At 41.4% G+C, this 13,738-nt stretch overlaps 2 pseudogenes across 1 annotated transcript; both read left to right on the forward strand.

The window, feature by feature from the left end:
- The first annotated feature begins 270 nt into the window (after positions 1-270).
- LOC147418466 (protein C2-DOMAIN ABA-RELATED 3-like) lies at positions 271-11,687 on the forward strand (annotated as a pseudogene). The gene is made up of 4 exons (XR_015187239.1): positions 271-638; positions 1,089-1,184; positions 2,230-2,550; positions 11,344-11,687. The product of XR_015187239.1 is annotated as a protein C2-DOMAIN ABA-RELATED 3-like (transcript).
- Positions 6,361-8,092, forward strand: LOC147418467 (uncharacterized; annotated as a pseudogene).
- Positions 11,688-13,738: the final 2,051 nt, after the last annotated feature.

Here is a 13,738-nt window from a genome sequence, read left to right on the forward strand (position 1 = left end):
AGTGTTTGTGTTGCATGAGATGCTCATGTGGCTCAGCATGTGGCTTTGCATGCCAATCGGGATCATCTCATCCACTAAGTAAGGATTGCTCGCCAAGACCTAAGCGGCCGCATAGCTGAACGAATAAAGCAGGCTACGCAGGTGCTGAATAAAGCTGGCAAATCTATTGGTAGCGCAGAGCTTTTCACGGCAGCGCAGAGCAAAGCAGCGTAGAGCTTTTTCACGGCAGCGCATCGTTTTTTTTAAATTTTTATTTAAAATAAATGTAATGCCACGTGGGGGCTTCTGCGTTCAGATAGCGGGAAAAGAGCCTTTGGCTCACCAAGTAAATATTCGAGCCCTGCGGCCTGCGACGTTGTCAATGCAAAAATGCAACTTGGTCGTGGGCTCCCCCGCCATAGCCACTTTTTAAGCTTCTCAACGGAGGACGACGATGACCTACCTGCACTTTTGTTGGAGGCTTGCGCCACTGCTTCCCCCCTCCCTGCCTGCTGCTAGGGTTTTCAAAGTATCAGCCGTTGCTGCGCTATGGTTTCCATCAAAGGCATTCTCAAGGTTAGAGTCATCCAAGGCATCGATTTGGCTGTCCGTGATGTCTACTCCAGCATCCCTACGTCAAGTTAAGCATTGGCGATCACGTAAATTTTCTCCCTTCCTCCTCTCAGCGCGCGTGTGTGTGAGAGAGAGAGAGAGAGAGAGAGAGAGAGAGAGAGAGAGAGAGAGAGACTCCAGTTGGCTTGTATTAGGGAAGACGTTATTCTCCTTTGGTTACCTGAATTGCCTTTATAGCTTGTTTTTTGTAACTTCAGTTATATACACATCGTGGGATCGATGCACATGCGTGCATCCCAGGTTTCATAACTCAGTAATTCAGCATTATTTTTTTGTCCCTGTTTTGTGACAGTCCCATGACATTTCCTGTTTTTTAGTCAGCTCTGTATGATCTTTACCTAGTTTAAGCCTGCTTTCTCAAACATCCTGGAAATTTTTTTGACTCTTTCCTTGTCAATCTCCTGAAGTTGTAGGCTTTTAGTTTTTGTACTTTTCTGACATCACGAAGGCCTTAATTAGCTTGATTGCCTTTGCAGAAAGTAAGGACACGGGTAGTAAAAAGCAATTTGAATCCAAGATGGGATGAGGAGCTTACGCTTGCCACTCCATACCCTCCAAAGCCGTTAAATCTTGTAAGTGGGCCTCATTCTTGTTGCACTTTATGTATTGCATATCTTTGATTTTCTCCAAGCAAAGAAGTCTTAATTTCCAGTTCATTTGCTATAAAGTTTGAAAGGTGGGGAAGAATTTTGTAGTTCAAATAAGAAATCTGCCCATCTTAGACCCCTCTTCTTTTTCTGAAAATAATATTCAAGCCTCGAGAAGGATTTGTTTTTGGATTTATAAGATCCTTTCAATGAGTGATGCAACACTTCGTATAAGTCTGGCACGGAGTACTTTGTGGCACACATTTTAGCATTTGGTTACTAGCTTTGTTAACCGAAAGATACATTTGTTTATTAGTAGCCTTTTCGAACTGTAACTGTTCTCAATGTATCCCAGCATATGGGAAACAAAAACGCCTTTATCTTTGCAATGGAACAGATTAGAAGAGCTCCTTGGAAACAGCGTAGTTGTTTTCTATATGCAACTTAGGGGAGTTCCTTAAGAACTACACAAAGGAAACAAAGAGTGTGAGATTGCACATTGGCATACATTCAATGAATGATTTGATGGGCATAGGACCAGAGGGATCAATAGTGATCCTAAGGTACATGCCAATTTTGTTAGATGCTTTCAAAAACGTTTAGAGTACATTGGCTACGCCTTGTACAATTATTCATGGAAAGACGGTGATGCAGGGGTATTAACTAATCTAAGGGGTCTGTGCCCCCCTAGGCATATAGGTTCTGCAAACAGGATCACAAACTTGCTTGACAATGATCCCCTAGGTTGTCATAACTTATCTTCGCTCTAGAAGTGGGTGTAGCATGTCTGTCCACATGGCTAATGGCTCAATGTGCATGAGAAACTTGTGACTAAGGTGCTTATATGGCTTATATGTGAAAATGTGGCTACCCATAAACCCAAGTTATTGAATGTAATCTTTGCATTTTCCTCAAGTTCTTCGAGACGAGTAATAAATGTTTTTACTTTAATTTGGCAGCCAACTATTTTCCAAGGTTTCTTTGTAGGATTTTATGACAAATGTTTATGGGAATACTGTGTTGTATGCAGGTGGTATATGATAAAGACACTTTCTCAGCTGATGATAAAATGGGGGAAGCCGAAATAGATCTTACTTCACTCATTGCTGCAGTGAATCTTAATGAGTCCCAGGACTGCGAAGATGGTGTGACAGTTCGTACTATTCCTGCAACCAAGGAAAATGGCTTTGCAAAAGAGAGTCTTATCAAGCTGAAAAATGGTCAGCTTGTGCAGAAAGTCCATGTCAGGCTACAGAATGTGGAAAGGGGTGAAATTAAGCTTGAATTGATGTGGCAACCATACACTCAGTAACATTGTTTGGATGTGACGACTCTTTATCAGCTTTTCTAGGTATCAGCTTTTCTAAACTAATTTCTTTTTTACTGATAAGCTTTTCTAAAGTGATTATTTTTTTACTGGTAAGAAGCTTATGGATTAGCTAGCTTGAGCCCGTTTCTCGGGTAGAGTTCAACTAACTGGAATTATTTATTTGTTTTATATTGAAACATAATTGCTTATCAGCTTTCCTTTACATCCCTGATTGAATCGGAAGGGCTTGATCAACATTGTCATGTTTTACCTTGCTAATCCTGTATCCAAACTCTGAGAGCTTATTACACAAGACGCTATTCACATTTTCCCATGTGGGGAAAGTTCTTTTTTCTGTCTGTAATGTTCAACATCATGAGCTACCCTCTGGAGGGACCTCCTACCTAGCTTGAGGGGGATGGAGGCAGGGGACATCGGTGCCCGCAGTCCCCTAAGTACCTAGCTAGTATACTGTCCCTCTGCTGCAGCTGATGGGTTGTTATAATCCATAAAAGGAAATGACATTGTGAATGTGTCAAGAACTTGTGTATACAAAACCTTATTACTAACATTACATAGTTCTGAATTGCACATATAAGTCAAACTGATTAGGAATTTGTGTTGATTTTGTTGTACAGATACACAGAGGGTAGCTCCCGTACTAAATCGTGAACTGACTACTACAATGATTCGTTTGACAGCATGGAAATCAGTTATGCTTGGAGGCATTTGCGGAGCCCAAACTGAATGGCCAGCTACTTCCTTTGGGGTTGATGAGTATGGAATTTAGTAGACATGATGCTATGCTCAGCCAAAGGGTATCCGCACTGCAACCCAGCTTTTGTTAGGAAATATGATGTAGCTAAATAGATATTTGAGTAGATTACTTAATGGAGAGAGATAGATTTCACACACAAGAGATTATAGAGTAGAGAGAGAGAGAGAGAGTACACACGATATACGTGGTTCACCCAATGTGAGCTACGTCCACGGGAAAGTAGCCACTCAATGGCTTTAGTACTTCAAAACAAGAAGTAGTTTACAAAGGGATTATACCCTTAATAGAGCTCCCGCCTTGCTTCACTCTCACCACCTCACACTCACCTTGTTGCATCAACTTCACACTATATAATGTGTGTAGAAATGGCCTCCTTTTATAGGCCAAAAGGATTGCCCTCTCTCATGAGAGGCAGCCATGTGTAGCCGCCCTTGTGTAGATAAGTCCAAATCGGACCCTCCAATCCGCCCATGTGTGGCCGCCCTTGAGAAGACAAGTCCACTTTTGAATTCGGCCACCGGCTATTGACTTCCGACCATCGGCCACCGGCCATTGACTGTCGGCCACTGGCCAACCGATCGGTCGCTTTCCGACCACTTTCCGGCGGTCGTCCGGCCATGAGGAGTTGGTCTGTCATGGCTTCTTTGTCTGCTCTTTCATAACAGCTTTGATTAGCAATGTCCCAATCTCACTCCCAATCAAACCCAATTCACACCAATCCCTCATGGTAGCCCCTACACCAATAGTTTGCATAACCCTTGATTGTTATATGGTCGACCTTAAGTTGCTGTCTTCAAAACTCTTTGACAGCCACGGCCAAACAATGGGCTTGCAAGTCGGACCTGCTCTTTGACACCAGCTTTGTGCTATGCCACACGTACGTCTAATATATTAAAGTCACTACATAAGAAGCTGTTATTGTTGCGAACAACCAAAAGGCCTCATGATTTTATCCTAAGAGTAACACATGCCTGACTACAAATTCTTGATGATGATCTTATCAACTGTTTTACGATTCCGTGAACGTTGACCATAGGTTGCTATGGAAATTTAGTTTAAAAAATCCATTGATTCTTGTTTGGCAAGTTGGTTGTCTCTTGATTTCTCCTATTTCTGATGTCACGTGACACATCCAACCCTATGTGTCCGTGGACAAGCTACAACATAACAGGGTTCAGTCAGTCCAGTCAGTTTAGATTAGAAGTGATCTGACACTTTTGTGAGTCTATTCGTAGACCGTGCATGCCCAGTCACTTAGCATAGATGCATATCCTCCGGTTGCACACAGCATGATCATCAGTATTCCCTTTAGAATCCATCAGATTCAGTCAGGGGAATTTTCCAGTGCATTTAGCCTATTTTCCTATTTTTGGTTATTTTTACTTATTATTTTTAAGTGACTTTCCAACAAATGTAGGTAGGGCAATTTTGCTAAGTTAATATATAAGCAAACCCAAGTTAGCACTAAATGGCAGAAGAGGCAGCAGGAGCTTCCCGCTCAACAGGCAACTTCTCAGCAGTACCCCCCAGCACCCCTAGCGTTTTTAGATCGCATCCTCGCCTACCTCCAAGATCTGGCGTTTTCAGCATTGCTTGGATCTTCAACACCACCAGCACCCTAGCATTTGCAGATTACTGCCATCGCCAGCAAATTCATCAGCTTTGCTAGCGTTTTCCCAAATCAGCCCATCAGCGTTTTTGACTTCAGCACCAGATCAGCACTAGCGTTTTTGCTAAAGACAGAGGCAGCCCAGCGTTAGTGTTTTCAGCCTTTACCGCTTCAGAACCACAACGTTTTCAGCCTATGGTACAGTAGCAGATTCAACCCCCCATTGGTTACAGAAGATCCCCGATTTTCAGCCATAAAAACGCAGCCAAAACAGTCATGTTCAGCCACCGAAACAGTCTCGAAATTCAGCAGTCAGAAGATCACAGATTTCAGCCCTAAAGTCGTCGTCGTCATCACAGTCGTCGTCATCGGCATAGTCCTAGGTTGCATCAGTCCATTGCATACGCATTGTACCACTTTGTGCAATCAATAAGTAGACCACTCTCGCCGACAAGAGTGGGGCCTTCGGAGGGGGTTTTACAACGTCTCTGGTGTCGTATCTCTCTTCTCTCTCTATCTCTCAGTCTTATACACTTACACGCACTTTGTCCATTCACTTTGTTCGTGATCATAGCACTCTTCATTAAGAACGGAAGGCTCTACCTTCCATAAGGACAAAAGGAACCTTGAGCACAGTTCGGAGCACTCATCTTGAGCAAAGCGCAAACAATCATTCCGCTGCACCTAACACATCTGAACACTACCAACTCGCTCTTCTGACCATGGTTGGCCAGAAAAAGCCTACATAGACTAACCATAGCTCTTGTTGCCTACTTGAAAGTGAGCGAAGGGTGGCACGGTGTGTTGATAATCGTGTTCCCAAACTCCATATAGGATAAAGGAGCCACGTAAGTACAAATAAAAAGTAGGGGCCAAGTTGAGGGAATTCAAATTCTAAAGCTTCAGTTTTAAACAGTGATCAATGATTTTCATTGAAATGGATATGAAATTGTAGCATTCGAGATCTTCTCACCAAATTCCATTATCTCTGGCAACATGCGACTATTTAACTCCAAAATAAATGCTACCATCAGCATACGGATGGTACCATCCACAATCCCTTTTGAACATACACTCACGAACCACTTTCAAGCCTACAGATGCACCAACTGCTTGCAGCTCTTGAACAAGAAAATTACATATGGATGGGAAAGCTCACATTGTAGTTTCTTCAAGTTCATGCACATCCGTACCTGCAGAGGCCACTTTGCACAAGTTGCTCCTTGCCTTGAGTCGTTCAAAGAAGCTCATCTTTGTTCTCTTCTGCCTAGTCTCTGATTCCTCAATGCTACTGCTTTGAGGCTGTTGCAGAAACTGTATCAAGAGGTTTTGAACTGGCAACCCAGTTCACACAGTGCATTGCCAAAAATACCTGCAGTTCTTTTGAGATCGCCTCGCTTGGATGAGCTAAATTTGTGAAAGCAACACACCGCAATCTTGGCAGCACTTCCTCTCCTTGATGTGACAATGTGTGCTACTGCAACGACCCTCGTTTCCTAAGGATCTGCATACAATTGGCTGATTGTAGCCCTGATCCTCTCAAAATCATGGCCGATAAGGATGAAAGGGGCATTGGACATGCTCATGCTGTATTTTATGAGGCATATGCGGCATGCTTGGAAGCAAAGAGGAGATTTGGAGATGCTAACATTGTGCACAAACGCGGCCTTGCTAGTCAAGCTCACCCTATTGAGAAGTTGGCGAAAAGTTACAAGATTTTCAGGGATCGCATATATGCGAAAGCAGGGTCAAATTGAGCATAGATATAGTCATCTTGATGACGAAGGGTCATATAGATATAGTCATCTTGATGATGATGGTATCAGACATACGAAAGTGTGTCAAGGTGGTGCTAAGCTTGCGACATTTCTGTATAATACTGAGGGTTTATATATCAGTTTTAAAGAAGCAAGACTGGCAAATGCGTGCAAAAAGGTCAACAGCAATGCAAGAGAACAACCGGAAGCCAATCTTCCTTCAAGTTTAAAGCCTGTAACAAGCCTTTCTATATCTGGCAAACTAGGGTCTAACTCATTTGGTGAGGACACCATACAAATCAAAAAATTTGTTGCTGAGGTAATTACCGGCAAAGAAAAGGATGTGGAAGATGCAGGGCATCATGGGCTTGTTGATCCCACTATCAATACAGAAGAAGCTGCTTTGCAGGATATATTGTCCATGTTTCTCAAGCCTTTAGATATTGCCAAGAAGTATATTAGCAAACCCTCAAAGAGGCTTGTTTCTGTAACTGCAGCCACTTCACCGCCCTTGTTTCAGGGCAAAAGGAGGGAAGTTGCATCTCCGAAGGGTGGAAACCATCAGGTGCAGCCCTTGGAAATTGTAGTATTTAAAGATGATGAGCAAGAGCAGCTATCTTTCCTTTGCTTCATGATGAGAGCAAGAAAACGACGTCTTCTCTTGGTAGCTTGCAGGCACAACCGTCGGGGCAAAGCTTGTGTGTACAAAGATGATGAGCAAGAGCAAGTACAGTCACACTCTCACAGGAAATCAAAGGTCTCGCTCATTTCCATCAGGAAAGAAGGGCCTCTTTTCTGGGCTGTCCAAATAAAGGGCCTGTGTCGCCGCAGGGGTCCTGGGGCTGCGTCTGAATTTTGTAATTTGCCACAATGAAGCTATTACAAGCCTTAAAGAATTGCCATTTTGTCAAATTGCCGCAGGGGTCCTGGGCTGTCCAAAAGGCCTGCATCGCCACAGGGATTCCAGAGCTGCAATGTAGTGATCATTGGCATCCACCTTGGCACCACCTACTCTTGTGTGGGTTTCTGGCAGCACGACCGTGTCGAGATCATCGCCAACGGGATCCGGGGTGCGCCCCAGGGAGTAGAGCAAGATCCTTCAGTCGTGGGTCCTGATTCTCAGGTCTAGCAATGGCGAATCTTTCGGATTCTCTTTAAGCATCCAACAGCCAAGATCACCTAGTGATCTCAGGTCTGCGGTTGTCGTGCTGAGATTGAGCCCCTGCGTCAACGCAGGGACCTATGTGCTCAAAGAAAACCTAGGTTTAGTGTAATCCCACCTTCAAATTTTGTTTGAAATTTACCTAGGAGATTTATCTTTGTATGTAGAGATTACTTTGACATTGGCAAGCTCTGGGTAATATATTATTAGACAAATGCGAAGAGAGGGATGGGAATTTTTTGAGAGTATTACATTAATGAATACATGTGTACACAAGCTGGGGAGTGTTTGGTGTAGGCTTTCATAATCGATAACCTGTTTGGAGAGTATTACATTAGTGAATACATGCTTATACAAGGGGAGTGTTTGGTGTAAACTTTCATAATCAATAACATGTTCAATGTTCAATGGACCTCGAAGGAACCTGTGAGCTTAAAGAACATCCTAGAAGAGCTACTAGTTTTTCTGGAAAATTATTAACTTGGTTTTTTGTTTCTACATTGTTGTTGTTGTGATTATTACTTGGTTATTAGAATTCTAAGAAGTGTTTTTCTTCAAGTTGTGCTATAAGAACTTTTTTCACAATGTTTTTTTGACTTTTATACCTTGAAACCCTGCAGTCTTGGTTCTAGGGGAAGATATGGTCCTAGATGTCGATTACAAATTGCACCATATACTCAGACAGATTCTATAGACCAGGTTAGTGCGGTGTCAGCACTTGAGGTTTCAAAGACACATGATGCTCTTGAGGATGAGATTCTTTTTGCAGACTTAGGTCAAGGATCAGTGCACAATATAGATGAAACACTTGCCACTGAAAAGAACAATCTGCAAATAGCTCCATGGAATATTCAGGAGGAGGTTAGGGCACCCATAGATGTAGAGGATAAGCAAAAAAACTTCATGCACAGGGAGGCTGATATTTTATCTGCCTGTCGTGTGCTTAATTGTTTTGATTGCCCTCCCATCCCATTATGCAGGTTGATCCCCTCACAAGAAGATTTAGAACTATTCTCATGTAGGAAAACAGCGTCCTTTTCAATGTTTTTCATACAATGCATAACATCATGAGCTTCTGCTCGAGAAGCACCACATACCTGCCCTCCCATCCCATTATGCAGGTTGATCCCCTCACAAGAAGATTTAGAACTATTCTCATGTAGGAAAACAAAGTCCTTTTCAGTGTTTTCCATACAATGCATAACATCATGAGCTTCTGCTCGAGAGGCACGACATACCTAGCTAGGTATGTGGTGCCTCCCTCACAGAAACTCATGATGTTGAGGTAAGTCACAATGTGGGAATTATAATGAGAATTCGTCCAAAACTTCTTGTGCCTATGCCAGGGTAAGGGGACTAAGAGATGACGTAAGTGGATTGAAGGCTGCCTTTGGTAAGGAAGGTTATATGCTGGAGAAAGGTGCCTTCATTGTCTCTCTCTTTGGAATTGTCAAAAGGAGAAAACTTGATCTCAAGTACTAATGATAGACTATCCTTGACTTCTTTTTTTTAAATGGTATGGAAGAACTTTATTAAATGCCTTATTTATTATAGATGAGAGATGGCTAAAACAATGTGAGCCGATCCGCACTATGACTCTCTCGTTAATGAAGAGCCTCAAAGACGAAGTGTCTTTGTAGATAATGAATGTGACTCCTCTTAGGGAGTGCATATACAACTGTACATTGTTGCACATTCCCCGCGTTGATGGTAAAACAAAAAAAAATTTGTGACTCCTCTTAGATAATATAGTCATTAGGAGTATTGCAAGTCTTCAAATAATAGTAACATTTACGGAGATTTTTAAGTTTTGGGAGTATTTATTGTATTGCATTCACACCTTCCAATTGTTTTGATACAATGCGCTTAGAAAAGTGAACAATTAGCTATTGTGATTTTTGTTGTCTTGCCACTATTTCAAGTCTTGATCCTTGGTTTTATGGTGATATCTAAGTTCATATGTTTGAGTGTAACATGCATAACTTCAATTGTGGGTCCTGATTCTCGGGTCTAGCAATGGCGAATCTTTCGGATTCTCTTTAAGCATCCAACAGCCAAGATCACCTAGTGATCTCAGGTCTGCGGTTGTCGTGCTGAGATTGAGCCCCTGTGTTGACGCAGGGCCCTAAGTGCTCAAAAAAAACCTAGGTTTAGTGTAATCCCACCTTCAAATTTTGAAATTTACCTAGGAGATTTGTAGGTAGAGATTATAATGTATTTTATGCTTTGACATTGGCAAGCTCTGGGTTATTATTAGACAAATGCGAAGAGAGGGATGGGAATTTTTTGAGAGTATCACATAAGGGGAGTGTTTGGTGTAGGCTTTCATAATCGATAACCTGTTTGGAGAGTATTACATTAGTGAATACATGCTTATACAAGGGGAGTGTTTGGTGTAAACTTTCATAATCAATAACATGTTCAATGTTCAATGGACCTCGAAGGAACCTGTGAGCTTAAAGAACATCCTAGAAGAGCTACTAGTTTTTCTGGAAAATTATTAACTTGGTTTTTTGTTTCTACATTGTTGTTGTTGTGATTATTACTTGGTTATTAGAATTCTAAGAAGTGTTTTTCTTCAAGTTGTGCTATAAGAACTTTTTTCACAATGTTTTTTTGACTTTTATACCTTGAAACCCTGCAGTCTTGGTTCTAGGGGAAGATATGGTCCTAGATGTCGATTACAAACGGCTCAGACAGATTCTATAGACCAGGTTAGTGCGGTGTCAACACTTAAGGTTTCAAAGGCACATGATGCTCTTGAGGATGAGATTCTTTTTGCAGACTTAGGTCAAGGATCAGTGCACGATATAGATGAAACACTTGCTACTGAAGAGAACAATCTGCAAATAGTTCCATGGAATATTCAGGAGGAGGTTAGGGCACCCACAGATGTAGAGGATAAGCAAAAAAACTTCATGCACAGGGGAGCTGATATTTTATCTGCCTGTCGTGTGCTTAGTTGTTTTGATTGCCCTCCCATCCCATTATGCAGGTTGATCCCCTCACAAGAAGATTTAGAACTATTCTCATGTAGGAAAACAGAGTCCTTTTCAATGTTTTTCATACAATGCATAACATCATGAGCTTCTGCTCAAGAGGCACCACATACCTAGCTAGGTACGATTGGGGGTAGGGGACCCCCCCCCCCCCCCCCAACCGGGGGCCGGTGGTCCCCTGTTCCCAATCGTACCTAGCTAGGTATGCGGTGCCTCCCTCACAGAAAGTCATGATGTTGAGGTAAGTCACAATGTGGGAATTATAATGAGAATTTGTCCAAAACTTCTTGTGCCTATGCCAAGGTAAGGCACTAAGAGATGACGCAAGTGGATTGAGGGCTGCCTTTGGTAAGGAAGCAGTGCTCGAAAAAAACCTAGATGTAGTGTAATCCCACCTACAAATTTTGAAATTTACCTTTGAATTTTATATTTGAAGGTGCAAAAACTTGCAAAATTTTGAAAAAAATTAGTGTAATTTGGTGTAAAAACCTTCAATTTTTTTCAATTTACCTCCATTGTTTCACATGTAGGTTTGCCAAGTTTTTGGAAAAAAGTTTTTTTCGAGTGTTGAAAGGAAGGATATATGCTGGAGAAAGGCGCCTTCATTGTCTCTCTTTGGAATTGTCAAAAGGAGAAAACTTGATCTCAAGTACTAATGATAGACTATCCTTGAATTCTTTTTTTAAAATGGTATGGAAGAACTTTATTAAATGCTTTATTTATTATAGATGAGAGATGGCTAAAACAATGGGAACCGATCTGCACACTGACTCTCTCGTCAATGAAGAGCCTCAAAGACGGAGTGTCTTCGTAGATGATGAATTGTGACTCCTCTTAGATAATATGGTACTATTAGCTATTGTGATTTTTGTTGTCTTGCCACTATTTCAAGTCTTGATCCTTGGTTTTATGGTGCTATCTAAGTTCATATGTTTGAGTGTAACATTTATACCTGCAATTGTGAGTCCTGGCATTTGCAGTTTTTTGAGTAGTGCACACAGAATGCTTGAAATTTTGAGTAGTGCTAACAAAATACTTGAAATTTTCAAATAAATGACAATACAATGGTCATTACGATATGGACATAAGTTTATGGGCTTTGAAATATAATATATGAAATTCAATTAATATGCTCAAGCACAATCGTGCCATGTGTCTACCTATCGCTTGAGAAATCTCGCTCCAGATATGGTAACACTCTTATATGCATACACATGATGTTGGTGTTGAAGCTATTGTGTACACAAGCCATTCACTCGCAAAATCGTAATGTGCACACATGCTCAACACTTGTAGACTGCAGGTGTGCATAGTGCAAGTGTGCAGAAGGGGTGTATGCAATGAGGAAGGAGTAGATGAGACTGTGTGCAGGTGGACAATAAAGCAACTTCTTTATCTCCTTATTCTATTAGATATGTAAAGAATAAGTGGTTAGTGAGTCAATATCAGTGCCAGTAGGTGGCCAGCCATAGGCATGCCCATCTCGGCCAAGGCACATATCAATGTCAATAGGCAGCCAGCCATAGGCATGTCCATCTCAACCAAGACACATATCACCTTTACTCCAACAAAATACTCATACAACGTCGTGCTAGAGGAAGAGTCGTTTGCGAAGTATTTGTAGCCAAGGTGTGTTGCTATCTCAATCTCACGAGGAGTGGGAGTTTCACCATAGTCTTTCATATGTTTCAAAAGAGATAGAAAGACAATGTTGTTTCTTTCCATTTCGGACCCAAAACTCCTAAGTATATTTACAAATGTAGCAATGAAACCACGTTTCCCCATTTGACCTAAGTGGAAAGTATTGTGACTTGCTACCCTATATCTACTACCTCCTGTTGTGGAGGAGTAAGTTACAAAAGCAAAAAAGATTTTTTGGACATATTAATGCACACTAGCTTTAGTCTACACCAAGCTTTTTAGTTATAAGTCATACAATATACATTTGTTGCAAGAAATTTGTCTTTGTGTGCATTTCTCATTGAAATTGCATCTATGCATCTTGATTGAAATGGAGGCCTCATGTTCATTATGACCATTGAATATCTCTTGCTTAAAAATACATCAAGAACATCAATTAACTAATTTGATTTTATGTTCCAATTTTTAGTATTTCTTTTGAATAAATAGTTGAGATCTTCTATCTAGAAGTAGAGAAGGGAAAGATGAAGGCAACAATGTCAATGTTGTAAACAATAGTGAGAGCTTTAAGGTTTCACAGAAAGCTTCAAGACATGTATGATCAACAAAATCAACAGGGAATTCGCTTTGATCCTGGTACGATGCAAAGTTTCAAGCATTTGCAATGTATATGCAGCAACAACAAGCTATAGAGAGGAGGGAGATATCTACTACAAAGGCACTTCATTCTGTGGTGAGTAAAGTGGATCAATTTGAGGGCAAGGATGTTTCAAAGTATCTTAGTGAATATGTGAAAGAAATGGAGTTAAATCGAGTGCCAGAAGCACAGATGGTTGAAAGTTTTGAGCTAGTATGTGTTGCCGAAATTAGAGACCATGTAAGGGTGATTCGGAATGAGCATTCTGGAAGTTGGGAAGCATTCAAGGTAGCATTGAAGGAGGTCTACTTCATGGAGGATTCAGAAAGGGTTACAAAAAGGACTTTCTTAGAGTGGGTTGCAAAAACAAAGGAGGGACTCTCTCCTACAGAGCTACTCAGGGAATTTGAAAGACGTTATGCTCAATTGTCACAAACTGAGAGGGCCACTCTAAACACAGAGAAAGTAGAGCTCTTTTTGCAAGCTGCAGGTTCTGAAATCCAAGAGAAATTGGAGCTACTCTTGGAATACATGGATAGTGAACAGGGTTTAAAGACAAAATGGAAGGATGTTGAGGATGCCGTCTCATTGCTTGCTAAGAGGCAACGACGTATGGACAAAATGGTTGTGAATAGTGCTAGTCTAGT

This window comes from Adiantum capillus-veneris, chromosome 30 (assembly GCF_014529385.1).
Source record: "Adiantum capillus-veneris isolate H3 chromosome 30, ASM1452938v2, whole genome shotgun sequence".
Taxonomy (NCBI): domain Eukaryota; kingdom Viridiplantae; phylum Streptophyta; class Polypodiopsida; order Polypodiales; family Pteridaceae; genus Adiantum; species Adiantum capillus-veneris.